Below are 16,320 nucleotides of genomic sequence, written 5' to 3'. Positions count from 1 at the left end.
AAAAACCAGGTTCTGGATTCATTGATTTTTTTCGAAGGGTTTTTCATGTCTCTCTTTCAGTTCTTCTCTGATCTTAATTATTTCTTGTCTTCTGCTAGCTTTAGGATTAGTTTGCTCTTCCTTCTCTAGCTCTTTTAATTCTGATGTTAGGGTATTGGTTTGAAGTCTTTCTAGCTTTTTGATGTGGGCATTTTAGTGCTATAAATTTCTGTCTTCACACTGTTTTACCTGTGTCCCAAAGACAGTACGTTGTGTCTTTGTTCTAACTGGTTTCAAAGAATTTCTTGAATTTCAAAGAAATTCTTGATATCTTCCTTAATTTCATTATTTACCCAGGGGTCATTCAGGAGTAGGTGTTCAATTTCTATGTAATTGTGTGGTTTTGAGTGAGTTTCTTAATTCTGAGTTCTAATTTGATTGCAGTGTGGTCTGAGAGACTATTTGTTACGACTGGTTCTTTTGCATTTGCTGAGGAGTGTTTTACTTCAAATTATATGGTCGATTTTAGAATAAGTAGCATGTGGCACTGAGAAGAATGTATATTCTGTTGATTTTGGATGGAAAGTTCTGTAGATGTCCATTAGGTCCACTTGATCCAGAGCTGAGTTCAGGTCCTGAATATCCTTGTTAATTTTCTATCTCTCTGTAGATCTCTAAGAACTTGTTTTATGCATCTGGGTGCTTCTGTATTAAGTGCATATATATTAGCTCTACTTGTTGAATTAATCTCTTTACCATTATGTAATGCTCTTTGTTTTCTTTTTTGATCTTTGTTGTTTTAAAGTCTCTTTTGTCAGAGACTAAGATTGCAACGCCTGCATTTATTTTGCTTGGAAAATTTTCCTCCATTCCTCTATTTTGAGCCTATGTGTGTCTTTGCACTTAAGTTGAGTATCTTGAATGCAGCACACTGATGGGTCTTCACTCTATCCAATTTGCCAGACTGTGTCTTTTAACTGGGGCATTTAGCCAATTTACATTTAAGGTTAGTATTGTTATGTGTGAATTTCATCCTGTCATCTTGATGCTATCTGGTTATTTTGCACATCAGTTGATGCAGTTTCTTCATAGTGTCATTGGTCTTTATATTTTGGTGTGTTTTTGCAGTGGCTGGTACTGGTTTTTCCTTTCCATATTTAGTTCTTCCTTCAGGAGCTCCTGGAAGGCAGGCCTTGTGGTGATGAAATCATTTGGCATTTGCTTGTCTGGAAAGGATTTTATTTCTCCTTCACTTATGAAACTTAGTTTTGCTGAATATGAATTTCTGGGTTAAAAATTATTTTCTGTAAGAATGTTGAATATTGGCCCCTACTCTCGTCTGGCTTGAAGGGTTTCTGCTGAAAGGTCCACTGTTATTCTGATGGGTTTCCCTTTTTATTAAGTGACCTGGCCTTTATCTCTGGCTGCCCTGAACAGTTTTTCCTTCATTTTGACCGTGTAGAATCTGATGATTTTGTGTCTTGGGGTTGATCTTCTCTTGGAGTATCTTAGTGGTGTTATCTGTATTTCCTGAATTTGCATGTTGGCCTGTCTTGCTAGATTGGGAAAATTCTCCTGGATAATATCCTGAGTGTGTTTTCCATCTTGGTTCCATTCTCCCCATCTCCTTCAGGTACTCCAGTCAATCACAGGTTCAATCTTTCTATGTAGCCCCATGTTTCTTGGAGGCTTTGTTCATTCCTTTTAATTCCTTTTTCTCTAATCTTGTCTGCATGCCTTATTTCAGCAAGGTGGTTTTCAAACTCTGATATCCTTTCTTCCTCTTGGTCGTTTTGCCGATTGATATCTGTGTATGCTACAGGAAGTTCTCATGCTTTGTTTCTTTAGCTCCTTCAGGTCATTTATGTTCCTCTCTAAACTGGTTATTCTAATTAGCAGCTCCTATAACCTTTTTTCAAGGTGCTTAGCTTCTTTGCATTGGGTTAGAACATGCTTCTTTAGCTCAATAGAGTTTGTTATTACCCATCTTCTGAAGCCTGCTTCTGTTAATTTGTCCATCTCATCCTCTGTCCAGTTCTGCCCCCTTGCTGAAGAGGTGTTGCAATCATTTGGAGGAGAAGAGGCCCCTGGCCTTTTGAGTTTTCAGTGTTTTTTCATTGATTCTTTCTCATCTTCATAAGTTCATCAAGTTTTGATCTTTGAGACTGCTGACCCTTGGATAGGGGTTTTGTGTGTACATTTTTGTTGTTGTTTATGCTGTTGTTGTTGCTTTCTGTTTGTTTTTCTTTCAATGGTCAGGTCCCTCTTCTCGGGCTGCTGCGGTTTGCTGGGGGTTCACTTCTGTCCCTGTTCATTTGATTCACTTCTGCACCTAGAGATGTCACTCAAGGAGACTAGAGAACAGCAGAGATGGGTGCCTGCTCCTTCTTCTGGGATCTCTGACCTCGAGGGTCACCAAGCTGATGCCAGTAGGATCGCTCCTGTATAGGGTGTCTGAAAATCCCTGTTGAAGGGTCTCACCTAGTTGGGTGGCACAGGGAACAGGACCCATTTAACGAAGCACTTTGACTGTCCCTTGGTGGAAGGAGTGTGCTTCACTTGAGGAAAACCCCATCATCTGGCTGCCTGGATTCCTCAAAACTACCAGCAGGAAAGACTAAGTCTGCTGGTCTACAGAGACTATGGCCAGTCCTCCTGCTAGGGGCACAGGCCCAGAGAGATCAGGGTTCTGTCCCTGAGCCTCTGGCTGGAGTTGTTCAGTTTCCTGCAGGGAGGCCCCAACCAGTGAGGATGGATGAGTCAGAGTCAGGTCTGAAGAGGTGCTCTGGCTGCAGTCTGCCACAGCCAGTGTGTTGGGCTGTGGGAGACACCACTTGGGACCAAGCTGTCCAGCCTCCTTGGCTCCATCAGGTGAAAAGCATGGCCTGGAGCTGTAGAGATGGATCCCGCCCTTCCCCTACCCAGGAAGCTTAGCGTGTTAAGCAGTTATGAGTCCCAGTGCTGGCTGCTGCCCCTCCTGCAAGGAGCTCAGACAGCAGGCAGCTGCAGCTGTGGTGCTGGTTGCACCTCTCTGGAGACTTGGCAGGCTTAAGGAGATTCTAGCTGAGAGGCAGTTGAGAATCTGCACGGCTCCAGAGTTGGGCTCCTGGGCCCCAGTGGCATGGGTTCACAAGTGGGTCTTCAGATCCATGGGGTGCACAGTTCCATGGAAAAAGCATAGTTTCCCCAGGGGTTTGCACGCTCACTCACTCCCTCCTTTGGCTGGGGTGTTGGGGCTCCCCTGCTCCCTGTGGCTGTCGGTGTGCTACTGCACCACACTGCTCTTCCTTCCTCTCTGTGGATCATGCCAACTGCCTAATCAGTTCTGACGAGAGAACCTGGATACCTAGGTTGTTGGTGCAGGATTCACATGCTATTATGGTTCTTTTTGATGGGAGCCTCTGATTGTGGCTGCTTCTAGTCAGCCATCTTGCCGCCCACCCCTCTTATGGAATTTTCAATGTCAAACTGTTCAGAATAAGAGGCCTGTCTGACCCAGGTGACCATCGCTACAGAAGAGGGCTCCTTTCCACGTGAACCTTAGTCTTTGCTTTGGCATGGCCATCCAACATTCTCATGCCTTTTCTGCCCGGGAGCATGCTGGTCCAGCCAACTGAGAAATGGATTAACAGCTCCTGAGTGGTGAGGGAAAAAGCTGATGACCACCTGCCACTTGCCATGTGACCTTACTTAAGTCACTCACCCCCCTCTGACTAGACTTCTTCATCGGGAATAGGGAGCAGGTGACATAGACCACATGGCTAGTGTACCATTTCACAAATTATCTCTTATGTAATGATAATGCTGGTCAACAGGAGCAATAGGTATAGTCATCTTTTTGAAATAAAGCATCAGAAGAATGCAACTGGAAAAATCAGGAAGAAACAGAGAATAGAAAAGTGTTGGAGGCCGAAAGAATGAGGGTCGTGACCACTGGAGGCTATATGAGTAAACAGCAAACGGTTCTCATGAAAGCAGGTTGTTAGCAAACTGACAAACTGCATCTGCCACCCAGAAGGAATGCTGAGGGCAGTAGCGCCCCAGGTGCAGTTTCTTGTGATTAGGCACATCTGAAGCCTGTTAGCAATACTGTGAGTCTGTGATCAATCAAGCAACTGACCAATCATTAGCTCCTCCTCCCTGCTCTTTCTACCCAACAAATACGAAGGGCTGTGGAAGCTCAAGATCCTTACTCACTAAAAGCAAGGAGCCCTGTGACCCCTTCTTTAAGTTTCTTTTGTCTTAAGTTTTCATTTCTGCGTTCATCCTGCTTCATTCAATCTCACAGTAACCATCGCAGAAAAGTATGAGTGGATGTCCCTCAATTGAAGAATAGAAAGAAAGTGACAGAAAAGGCACAGATTAGTAATTGGTGAATAAAAAGTCACAAATTGCTGGATTACAGTCACAAAACCCAAAGGGAAATGTGTTCTGTCAAACACATGGGTGAACAACCAAAATCATAGAGGTCATGAAGCCCCACACGGATTTATTTAATTTATAAATTTAAGATGACCATGCCTTCTTCTCCCTTGTAAACTAATTATTATATTGGGGCTAATAAGGTGAAGTTGTGGGGTGATTTACTATAACTATAAAAATTTCACTTTCTTAAAACACCTCTTTTCTCCCACTTCCTGGTACCTGCAACTCATTTGCCTGAAAACAAGATAATAGAGCTACTGACCTTCATACTCATGAAAATGACTCACAGCAGGTCTGTTTCTGGGAGCTGTGTTGAAAGGAAGGAGGCAGAGGAGAGAGCAAGAGGGCACCAAACTACAAGGAAAATGACCTAAGGGATGTGGCAGAGGTGGGGAACGAAATGATCTGGAGTCACCTTCATATCTATTGGGAACAACATTCCTGAATTTCTGTTAAGACTGCTGAGAAATATGAGAATAATAAAAGAGACATGTAAATCTAGAAAAATCAGCTTCCAGACAATGTAGAAACTGTTGGCAGTTTTTAAAATGCCAGGATTATTATTTCTATTATGAAGAGAAAATTGAGTATAACAAATAAATTCCTGGTTTCCACAGCAAGTTCAGCTTCTTCATGGTGGGCATAAATAATACATACAATATATTTTTGTTACTGAAAATGTTTTCAATTATGTCACATACATTAAAGACCGAGAATTACATTAATGCAATATTGAAGTTATTAATATGAACTTTCAAAGAGATTATTTTTCCTGAAGCTCAGGAGTTTTAACTGAGAGTAATTTTTTTTTTTTTTTCCCTGAGATAGAGACTTTCTCTGTCACCCAGGCTGGAGTACAGTGGCATGATCTTGGCTCACTGCCACCTTTGCCTTCCGGGTTCAGTCAATTCTCCTGCCTCAGCCTCCCAAGTAGCTGGGATTACAGGCACCCACCACCACACCTAGCTAATTTTTGTGCTTTTAGTAGAGACAGGGTTTCACCATGTTGGCCAGGCTGGGCTTGAACTCTGAACTCATGATTTGGCTGCCTCAGCCTCCCGAAGTGCTGGGATTACAGGCATGAGCCACTGTGCTCGGCCAACTGAGAGTAATTTTTTTAACAGCAATGTAGAAAAAGAATCTTCCTATGTGCAAAATAGTTTCATTTTTAAAAATTGTTAGATTTATGTGGATTGTTAGCTTTTAGGTTGTAACGATCATTCCATTACCAAAAAGAAATATACCTATCAACTTTTTCTATTGATAAACAGTTTGTGTGTTTGGTTTTTGTTTTGGGTGGTGCATACAAGATTAATTAAGAATATTAATAGCACTCTGGATGGATTTCAATTATTCATGGTATTCCTATATGCTCTTAGAAGGAGTGGATAATGACCAGGGATTTCCCAGAGTGGTAGGATTTCCAATTACGAGTTTTTTAGATATGAAATATAGGAAGCTTGATGCAGTCAGTGAATATCATCTCATAAAGCCACACTTCCTTATCCACATTGAAAACACAATCCTTTTACCCTCTGTCCACCACTAAGCACCTCAAAGGTTGGCCCCAGCAAGGAACTTTACTCACTCAAACCGTCTCTGGGCAAAGGAAATTCATGGAAACATACCACTACTAAAGAAATTATCTGGGTCATAAACTAAAAAAGAAAAACAAATGCAAGGAAACTACATTTTAATTCCCCATTAAGCCATATGAAATGTGTATTAGGCTAATGTACCTAATACAGTCTAGCAATTCAACCAGAGGAGCTGCTCAGAGGATATTGAAATAAGTCATTTTGGTAATTCTAAAGAGTTTCTATAGATATGCACTGGATTTCTTTTTAATTATTCTGCATCTGTTTAGAGATATGCAATTTCCAGCTATGTAATTGGATTTTAAGTACTTTTACATTACTATAAATAAAGTGTTACATGCAATTACATTGAAAAATCTGCAGTGCAAAAGCAAGCTGCAGCCCACAGGTTACCGCACTTTAGCATATGGAGGATGCGCTTCTTGTGGGGTGATGATAGTCAAATTAAAAAGAACACTTTACTCCTTGAGCTGGATAATAGACTGATTATATTTAAAGCATATTCACTTCCCACAGTCATCTGGTAGGGAAGATGGAACTGCTCAAACTTCATCTCCACTGGACAGTATCGTGACTGGAAGGAATTATTAGTGGAAGAAAAGTATGAACTCACCCAAGATCCAGATCCAGAATGCTAATCAGAGTTTTGAAGAGATAGATTTATTTTTGTCCTGCTTTCAGATCTGTTTTGTTTTTTCCCCCCCAGTATAAAAGCTGTGACTTTCAATCTGTGGGGAAAATTTTGGGAAAAGGATTATGAGATATGGGTCCTTAGTATAAGTCTGAACCCCTTTTGGCATTAGCCCATACCACAGGAGGTCATGTTCAAGCCCTCTTTCTCCAATTTCAGCTGGTAATAATTTCACGTTCTTTCTCACAGCTACCAATGCAAGAGACAGCTAATCCTGAGGTTTTTGTTAGGAAAGGTGCTCGATTGAACAAACACATGGCAGACAGGGGCATTGGAGATCACTTTTACACAGTGATATTTAAAATGAGGGAAGTTTAAGTAAGTTGCTTGAGATGCAGCATACTGCCAGCAAGCTCACTGGTGCCCTCCATCAACTCAATTCCTCCTTTCTTTCCATCCTCCTTTCCTCTGTGTATGCCAAAAGGGCTCTACATTTTAGCACTGGATTATTATTATTATTATTTTTAATACACTTCGTGCTATTGCTAAAGCTAATTCCTGTTTCATGGCTCATCCAGCACTATCACCTTCCCTCCTCTCCATATCCTTTCTTGCTTTAAGACTTAACTCCAGCTCCCTCCAGAAAGTTTACTTAACATGCTATTTACTTAAATACATGGAGCCAGAGTAGACACAATGTATATTCTGTCCAATGACCTTACTCTGGGGTTTTCCTATATTTTTTAACTGCAAAGTAGAACAAGAATCTTCCTCTTTGCAAAATATTCCCATTAAAGAAATTGTTAGGCTGGGCGTAGTGGTGTGTGCCTATAGTCCCAGCTATAATATTTGGGAGGCTGATGTAGGAGGATTGTTTGAAACCAGGAATTCTGGGCTGTAGCACTCTATGCTGATTGGATGTCCACATTAAGTTTGGTATCAATATGATGAGTGAGGGACCACCAGATTGCCTAAGGAGGGGTGAACTGGTCCAGGTCAAACATGGAACAGGTCAAAATTCCCATGCTCATTAGTAGTGGGATCGCACCTGTGAATATCCACTGCACTACAGCCTGGACAACATAGCCAGACTCTGTCTCTAAAATATAAATAAAAATTGTCAGATTTATGAGGGTTGTTAGCTTTTAGGATGTAACAATTATTCCATTACCAATGATAAGGATACCTGTCAGCTTTTTATATTGTTTTAGATACCTGTTTTAGTTTTCCTATCAGGGTCCATAGCTTTTACTTCTTTTGTTACTCTTTTTGGCTCTGTCTCCTGGACCCTGCTCTGAGAATTTTGACAAACTGTAAGACAAAGTCTTTGCAGTTGTTGAAATTTGTATTTCATAGGGGAGAGAAAGCTTAGGCATATTGTCTAGTAAAGGTCCAGTCGGCCTGGTGCTGGTTCTAAAGGAATCAATGATAGGTGTTCAGAGAAGGAATGGATCATGGTAGATTGTGCTCCTTCATCAGTCAGCCCGTGTTGATAGGAATCAATATAGCAGAACATTTTAGAGCCCATTTTGCTACAAAAAATAAGATATTAACTTATATTCCCCTAACTTACTACTTTGGGATTAAAATATGAGAAAAACATATTATGAAGATAACATATCATTTAAGTATTCTACAGTTTGATTCTTCACTCATAAAAATAGTAACCAGATATTGCTGAGTGATTTTATAAGTTGAATTTCTTATCCATCATCTTGAATTTCTCCAAAGAATTTGTTTGTTTGTTGTTTGTTTTGAGACAGAGTCTTGCTCCGTTGCCAGGCTGGAATGCAGTGGCACGATCTCGACTCACTGCAACCTCTGCCTCCCAGGTTCAAGCAATTCTGCTGCCTCAGCCTCCCGAGTAGCTGGGACTACAGGTGTGCACCACCTCATCTGGCTAATTTTTTTTGTATTTTACTAGAGACGGGGTTTCACAATGTTGGCCAGGATAGTCTCCATCTCCTGACCTCGTGGTCCACCCTCCTCGGCCTCCCAAAGTGCTGGGATTACAGGCATGAACCACCATGCCCAGCCAAGAATTTGGATTTTATGAGTAACAAGTTTTGGAACAATTTGCAATGGGTATAGATTACACAAGTAATACTTTGTGTTTGTGTAATCTTAAATATCCTTTTCATAAGCATTTATGATTGTCATTTTCTGTCTTTCCCAGAAAGCATGAATCATTATTAATTCTTCTTACAGAAGACACAGAATGGGACATGTTGTAAACTGGGAATTCTTACGGGCTGCTTCTTTCTTAAGAAATAACTGCTAGAACAGTGAAGCAATAAGAAAATATCCACTGTCATCATCAGAAAGTGTATCTTGTGAGCCAGTGAATGTGGCACTTAGAAAACCAAATGGCTATATTTAGACATGTATATGCAGTTATATGTCTGCATTATAACTTATTATATTTTCCTTCAAATTAAGCAATACTACTTAGTCATAAAAAGGAACAAAATAATAGCATTCACAGAAATCTGGATGGAATTGGTGAACATTATTCTAAGTGAGATAACTGAGGAATGAAAAACCAAACATTGTATGTTCTCACTCATATGTAAGGGCTAAGCTATGAGGATGCAAAGGCATAAGAATGATACATTGAACTTTGGGGACTTGGGGGAAAGTTTGGGGCATGGCGAGGAATAAAAGACTACACATCAGGTCCAGTGTACACTGCTTGGGTGATGGGTGCACCAAAATCTCAAAGATCACCACCAAATAACTTATCCATGTAAGCAAACACCACCTGCTCCCCAAAAATCTATTGAAATAAAAAATAAAAAACTTACTAAGAAAAGGAAACTGTTGCTGAATTTTATTTGTATGTCAGAAACTTTTAAAATTGATAAATCTCATTTAATTTAACATTAACCCAAGACAATTTAAAGCCTATTTCTTATGTTTGAAAAAATGATGACTATATGTGCAAAATATTCTAAGTCCTGCAGAATGCCAGACTGATAAAATCTAAATTATTATTATGCTTTATTTAAAAAAATATTTAAACTTCAAACTAAACTTTTTCATCCTTAAAAATATCTACAGTAGCAAATCTGGGGCCCTGCAAACATTTCTCCCAGCAAAACTGATTCCACTCTCTCTTCACAAACTTCCTTTACAGAAATCAGGAGCAAGAACAATAATCAAGTCTTGTGTATAATTGTCTAATTTTCATTATGTCCAATTTTATATTTTGGATACAAGTGTTTTTTAAGTCAGATCTATTTCTTACAAATATTTTCTCCCAGTCTATCGTTTGTCTTATTCTCTTAACAATGTCTTTCATAGAGCAGCAGTCTTTGATTTAGTAAAGTCAAACTTACCAATTTTTTAAAAAAATGGATGTTGCTTCTGATATTTTATCTAAAAAGTAATTGCCAACCCCACGGTCATTTAAATTTTCTCCTGTGTTTTCTTCCAGAAGTTTTCTAGTTTTGCATTTTACATTTAGGCATATGACCCATTTTGAGTTAATTATTTTTGCGTATGGTATAAGGTCTGAGTTTGGGTTTATTTTTCTGCATGTGGATGCCCAATTGTTCCAGTCCCATCTGTTGAAAAGATAAAGACTATCGTTTCTTCACTGAATTGCCTTTGCACCTCTGTCAAAGATCAGTTGACTGTCTTACTTTATTGTGTGAGTCTATTTCTGGGCTCTCTATTCTGACCCATTGATCTATATATCTATTCTTTTGTCCTTATGCCTGATTTTGATAGATGAAGAAATAATCTCAGGGAAGTTGAGTGATCATCTCGACATTACACACCACTAAGTTGCAGACAGGAATTTGAACTTAGGGTTTTTGAAGTAATATGCAGTAACCAGTTCACTAAACTATAGCTACTTCTCTTTCAATGCAGAACCAAAATACATGACTATTAATTGTAATACCATAACCAGTCTGTTTCCCTTGCATTCTTCTGTTTGCATATGCCCTACAGCACATTGGTCACATGGAGGCAGAGTTGGCAGAGAGTGGCTACTGATCAGGTAGGCAATGCATTATGCAAAGTAAGTCCCATTTACCTGTGTAATCTGAACCTTGGTATTGTAAAATTTGAGGTTCATTGCTTTAATGAAATACACACAGGTGCAAATTAAAACCCAAGACTCTTCACAGTCTAAGATGGAAGATTTCTGGTAACACTGTACTTGCTGGATGATGACATGAGCTGCTTATGATGCAGCTACAAAGGGTTTGATTATTGTTCCTGCTTTCTGTTAAGGAGGTCTGGGGAAACAGTGGAATCAGTTTTGCTGGAAGAAATGTTTTCAGGGCCCTCAATTTGCTACTGTAGAAATTTTTACATAAGAAAAGGCTTAGTTTGAAGTTTAAAGTTTTGTTTTTAAAGGAAGCATAACTTAGATTTATATGAGGCTGGTATTCTATAGGACTTAGAATATTTCACACATACAGTCCTCATATTTTCAAACTTGAGAAAGGCTTTAAGTTAAAGGTCAGTGTTTCCTAGCTTTAGGGATGGAAGGACTTTCTGGTCATTGCCTCTCAGAGAATTATGCAACCAACAATGAAAGGAAACTTAAGGCTCAAGTTACATTCTTGGGAGCTTGGGCAAGACTTTGGGGAAAATTCTGGATAATGAATGAATTAAAAAACATTAGCCTTGTCACGTAGGACAATGAAGAATCCTGCTGTTCCACAAGTTTTATGATGACTCAGCGGAGCTATGGCAGGAGGATAAGTGATAATCTGATTAGGATTCTTTCCATTCTCAGATTTTCTAGTACAGTTTATACTGGAGAGTGCACTCCAGAGAAGTTAGTATCTGAGATATAAACCATGTATCTTAACTATTTTATCACTTTTAAAGCTTAAAGTTTAAAGATAATTTAAGATATATGGATCATAGAATAGGGTATCACTGAGTTACTAAAATGCTGTTAGTAGAAGACATTGTGAGATGTTTGAAATATAAAATCTAGATTATCCTGAACAGACCAATAATGAGCAATGAAATTAAATCAGTAATAAAAAAAAATCTCCCAACAAAAGCCCAGGACCAGACAGATTCATAGCCCAATTTTACCAGACATACAAAGAAGACCTGGTATGAATCTTACTGAAACGCTTCCAAAAAATGGAGGAGATATTTCTTCCTAACTCATTCTATGAAACCAGTATCACACTGGATGGAGATGGAGGCCATTATCCTAAGTGAAATACTCAAAAACAGAGACTCAAATACCATACGTTCTCACATAAGTAGGAGCTAGACAATGGGTACCTGTGGGCATACAGAGGGGAATAATAGGCACTGGGGACTCCAAAAGCAGGGAGGGTGGAAGAGAGTTGAAAAATTACCTATTGGGTACAGTGTTCACTATTTGGGTGATGGGTACACTAAAAGCCCAGCTTTCACCACTATACAATATATCCATGTAACAAAACTGACTTGTACTCCATGAATCTATAAAAATAAAAATAAGATAAAATCTAGGTTCTTTATAGTAAAATAACTAACAGATCAAGGTGTTATTAATAATTTCTATACATAGTAATATTGAAATAGATATTCCTTAGGATGTTTTATAAATAAAAATAACTAAGATGAAGTCTCTTTTACTGAAATAAAATTACTCCTCAAATACTTTTTACTGATATGTTTTGCAGCATAATCTTAGCAAATCAAAGTGTTCAGAACTCCAAACTTTCTCTCAGGCATAATAATGCTTTATAACATCTATATTTCAAGTGTGGGCTAAAAACCTTGCAATGCATATTCTCAGCGCTAGTTTTAGACTTCTACACACATAGGAACTAACGATTTTCTATTAGAACTAACAACTGTAAATGAAATCATTTCTAAACCTTACAGGAAAAAATAAAACACGTTTTGTTGATGTTTGAAGGAAGCTTAGAAGTTCTTAAATCCAGCCTCACTGCCTTTAGAAATTAGTAATGATTGCTGAGAATGTAGTGCCCACCTGAAGTCCCAGAACACAATGTTGACAGAGGCAAATCTCTGGACCCTGACACAGTTCCTTTTGCACACTTCATGTTTCTCTTTAGCTTGAAAAGGAGTCCTTTCTGTAACATATTTATTTTAAATCAGTGAAAGCAATACATGCTTATGGAAGATCTCATTAGCTTTTCAGGGACAGGTTCCCTGTTGAACTTGTCCAGGGACTCATGTGAAGGCTAATGATGCAAGCTGAGTGTGAGGGTGCCAGGTCTTACAAAGATAGTTGCAACCTTGTCCAAATTATAAAAATGGGAACCTCAGAAGGTGGATCTGCTTCTCCAGAGTAAAATCGACCTGTTCCTTCTTTTCTAGCAATGAATACACTGCTTCAAATGTAAACTAGAAAGGTTTTCCAGTCTTTCTCTACAGGAACGTTGACCTTTAAAGTTCCAGTTAATCAAAGATGTACCTCTAGGTTCAAAGTAGCAGTGCAAAGGGATAAAGGGCTAGGACACCTTACAGGAACTAAGATGCATTAACATCAGGAGTTCTCAAGTTTTAGGATATATAAACACCACCTAAGCCTTGTGTAGAATGTGGATTCCTGGATATTACCCAGATTCAGCAGATCTGGGATAGGGTCTAAAGATCTGCATTTATGTTAAAAAGAAAAAAAAAAAGTACCAAGTGTTTCTGTAGCGGGTGATTAGAGGGTGGAGCTTTGAGAAATTTCTTTTTTAAAAATTTATTTCTTCTAAAAAAAAAAACAAAAAAAACTGGTTACATGTGCAGAACGTGCAGGTTTGTTACATAGGTTTACATGTGCCACGGTGTTTTGCTGCACCCATCAACCCGTCCTCTAAGTTCCCTCTTCTCACCCCTAGTGTGTAATGCTCCCCTCTCTGTGTCCATGTGTTCACATTGTTCTACTCCCACTTATGAGTGAGAACATGCAGTATTTGGTTTTCTGTTCCTGTGTTAGATTGCTGAGGATGATGGCTTCCAACTTCATCCATGTCCCTGCAGAGAACATAGTCGCATTCCTTTATATGGCTGCGCAGTATTCCATGCTGTCTATGTACTACATTTTCTTCATCCAGTCTATCATTGATGGGCATGTGGGTTGGTTCCATGTCTTTGCTATTGTAAACAGTGCTGCAATAAATATACGTGTGCATGTGTCTTTATAGTAGAATGATTTATATTCCTTTGGGTCTATACCCAGTAATGGGATTGCTGAGTCAAATGGTATTTCTGGTTCTAGATCCTTGAGGAGTTGCCATACTGTCTTCCACAATGGTTGAACTAATTTACATTCCCGCCAGCAGTGTAAAAGTGTTCGTATTTCTCCACAGCCTTGCCAGCATCTATTGTTTCTGACCTTTTAATAATCATTCTAACTGGCATGAGATGGTATCTCATTGTGGTTTTGATTTGCATTTCGCTGATGATCAGTGATGTTGAGCTTTTTTTTCGTATTTTTTGGCTGTGTAAATGTCATCTTTTGAAAAGTGTCTGTTCGAATTCTTTGCCTAGTTTTTGATGGGGTTGTTTATTTCTTGTAAATTTACAATCTTGTAAATTCTGAATATTAGACCTTTGTTAAATGGGTAGATGCAAACATTTTCTCCCATTCTCTAGGTTGTCTGTTCATTCTGATGATAGTTTCTTTTGCCGTGCAGAAACTCTTTAGTTTAATTAAATCTCATTTGTCAATATTGGCTTTTTTCACCATTGCTTTTGGTGTTTTTGTCATGAAGTCTTTGCCGGTGCCCATATCCTGAATGGTATTGCCTAGATTTTCTTCTAGGGTTTTAATGGTTTTGGGTTTTACATTTAAGTCTTTATTCCACCTTGAGTTAATTTTTGTATACAGTGTCAGGAAGGGGTCCAGTTTCAGTTTTCTGCATATGGCTAGCCAGTTTTCCCAGCATCATTTATTGAATAGGAGATCCTTTCCTCATTGCTTGTTTTTGTCAGGTTTGTTGAAAATCAGATGGTTGTAGACGTGTGGTGTTATTTCTGAGGTCTCTGTTCTGCCCCATTGGTCTATATGTCTGTTTTGGTCTCACATCAACACTCTAACATCACAATTAAAAGAGCTAGAGAGGCAAGAACAAACTAATCCAAAAGCTAGCAGAGGACAAGAAATAATGAAAATCAGATAAAAACTGAAGGAGATAGTGACATGAAAAACCCTCCAAAAAATCAATGAATCCAGGAGTTGGAAAAAATCAACAAAATAGATAAAACACTAGCTAGACTAATAAAGAAGAAAAGAGAGAAGAATCAACTAGACACAATAAAAATAATAAAGTGGATATCACCACTAACTCCACAGAAATACAAACTACCATCAGAGAATACTATAAATACCTCTATGCAAATAAACTAGAAAATCTAGAAGAAATGGATAAATTCCTGGACACATACACCCTCCCAAGGCTAAACCAGGAAAAAGTTGAATCCGTGAATAGACCAATAACAAGTTCTGAAATTAACAAAGTAATTAATAGCCTACTAATCAAAACAAAGCCCAGGGCCAGATGGATTTACAGCTGAATTCTATTAAAAATACAAAGTGGAGCTGGTAACATTCCATCTGAAACTATTTCAAACAATTGAAACAGGGACTCCCTAACTCATTTTACGAAGCCAGCATCATCCTTATACCAAAACCAGGAAGAGACACAATAAAAAAAGGAAACTTCAGGCCAATATCCCTGATGAACATTGATGCAAAAATCCTCAATAAAATACTGGCAAACTGAATCCAGCAGCACATCCAAAAACTTATACCCCACAATCAAGTTGGCTTCATCTTTGGGATGCAAGGCTGGTTCAACACATGCGAATCAGTAAACAGAGTCCATCACATAAACAGAACCAACAACAAAAACCACGTGATTATCTCAGTAGATGCAGAAAAGGTCTTCAATAAAATTCAACATCCCTTCATGTTAAAAACTTTCAATCAACTAGGTATTGATGGAACATACTTCAAAATATTAATAGCTATTTATGATAAACCCACAGCCAATATCATATTGAATGGTCAAAAGCTGGAAGCATTCTCTTTGAAAACCAGTACAAGACAAGGATGCTCGCTGTCATCACTCCTATTCAACACAGTATTTGGAAGTTCTGGCCAGGGCAATCAGGCAAGAGAAAGAAATAAAGGGTATTCAAATAGGAAGAGAGGAAGTCAAATTGTCTCTATTTGCAGATGACATGATTCTCTAGTTAGAAAACCCCATTGTCTCAGCCCAAATACTCATTAAGCTGATAAACAACTTCAGCAAAGTCTTAAGATACAAAATCAACGTGCAAATATCAGAAGCATTTCTTTACACCAACAATAGACAAGCCCAGAGACAAATCATAAATGAATTCCCATTCACAATCACTACAAAGATAATAAAATACCTAAGAATACAGCTAACAAGAGATGTGAAGGACCTCCTCAAGGAGAACGACAAACCACTGCTCAAGGAAATAAGAGAGAACATAAACAAACGGGAAAACATTCCATCCCCAAGGTTAGGAAGAATCAATATCGTGAAAAGTAAGTTACAGATTCAATGCTATTTCCATCAAACTACCATTGACATTCTTCACAGAATTAGAAAAAAATATTTTAAATTTCAGAGGGAATAAAAGAAGACCCTGTATAGCCAAGACAATCCTAAGCAAAAAGAACAAAGCTGGAGGCATTATGCTACTTGACTTCAAACTATACTACAAGGC

Source organism: Theropithecus gelada, chromosome 17 (assembly GCF_003255815.1).
Source record: "Theropithecus gelada isolate Dixy chromosome 17, Tgel_1.0, whole genome shotgun sequence".
In the NCBI taxonomy this organism is placed as follows: Eukaryota; Metazoa; Chordata; class Mammalia; order Primates; family Cercopithecidae; genus Theropithecus; species Theropithecus gelada.
The sequence above is the reverse complement of the archived record's forward strand: the minus strand, read 5'-3'. Positions refer to the sequence as shown.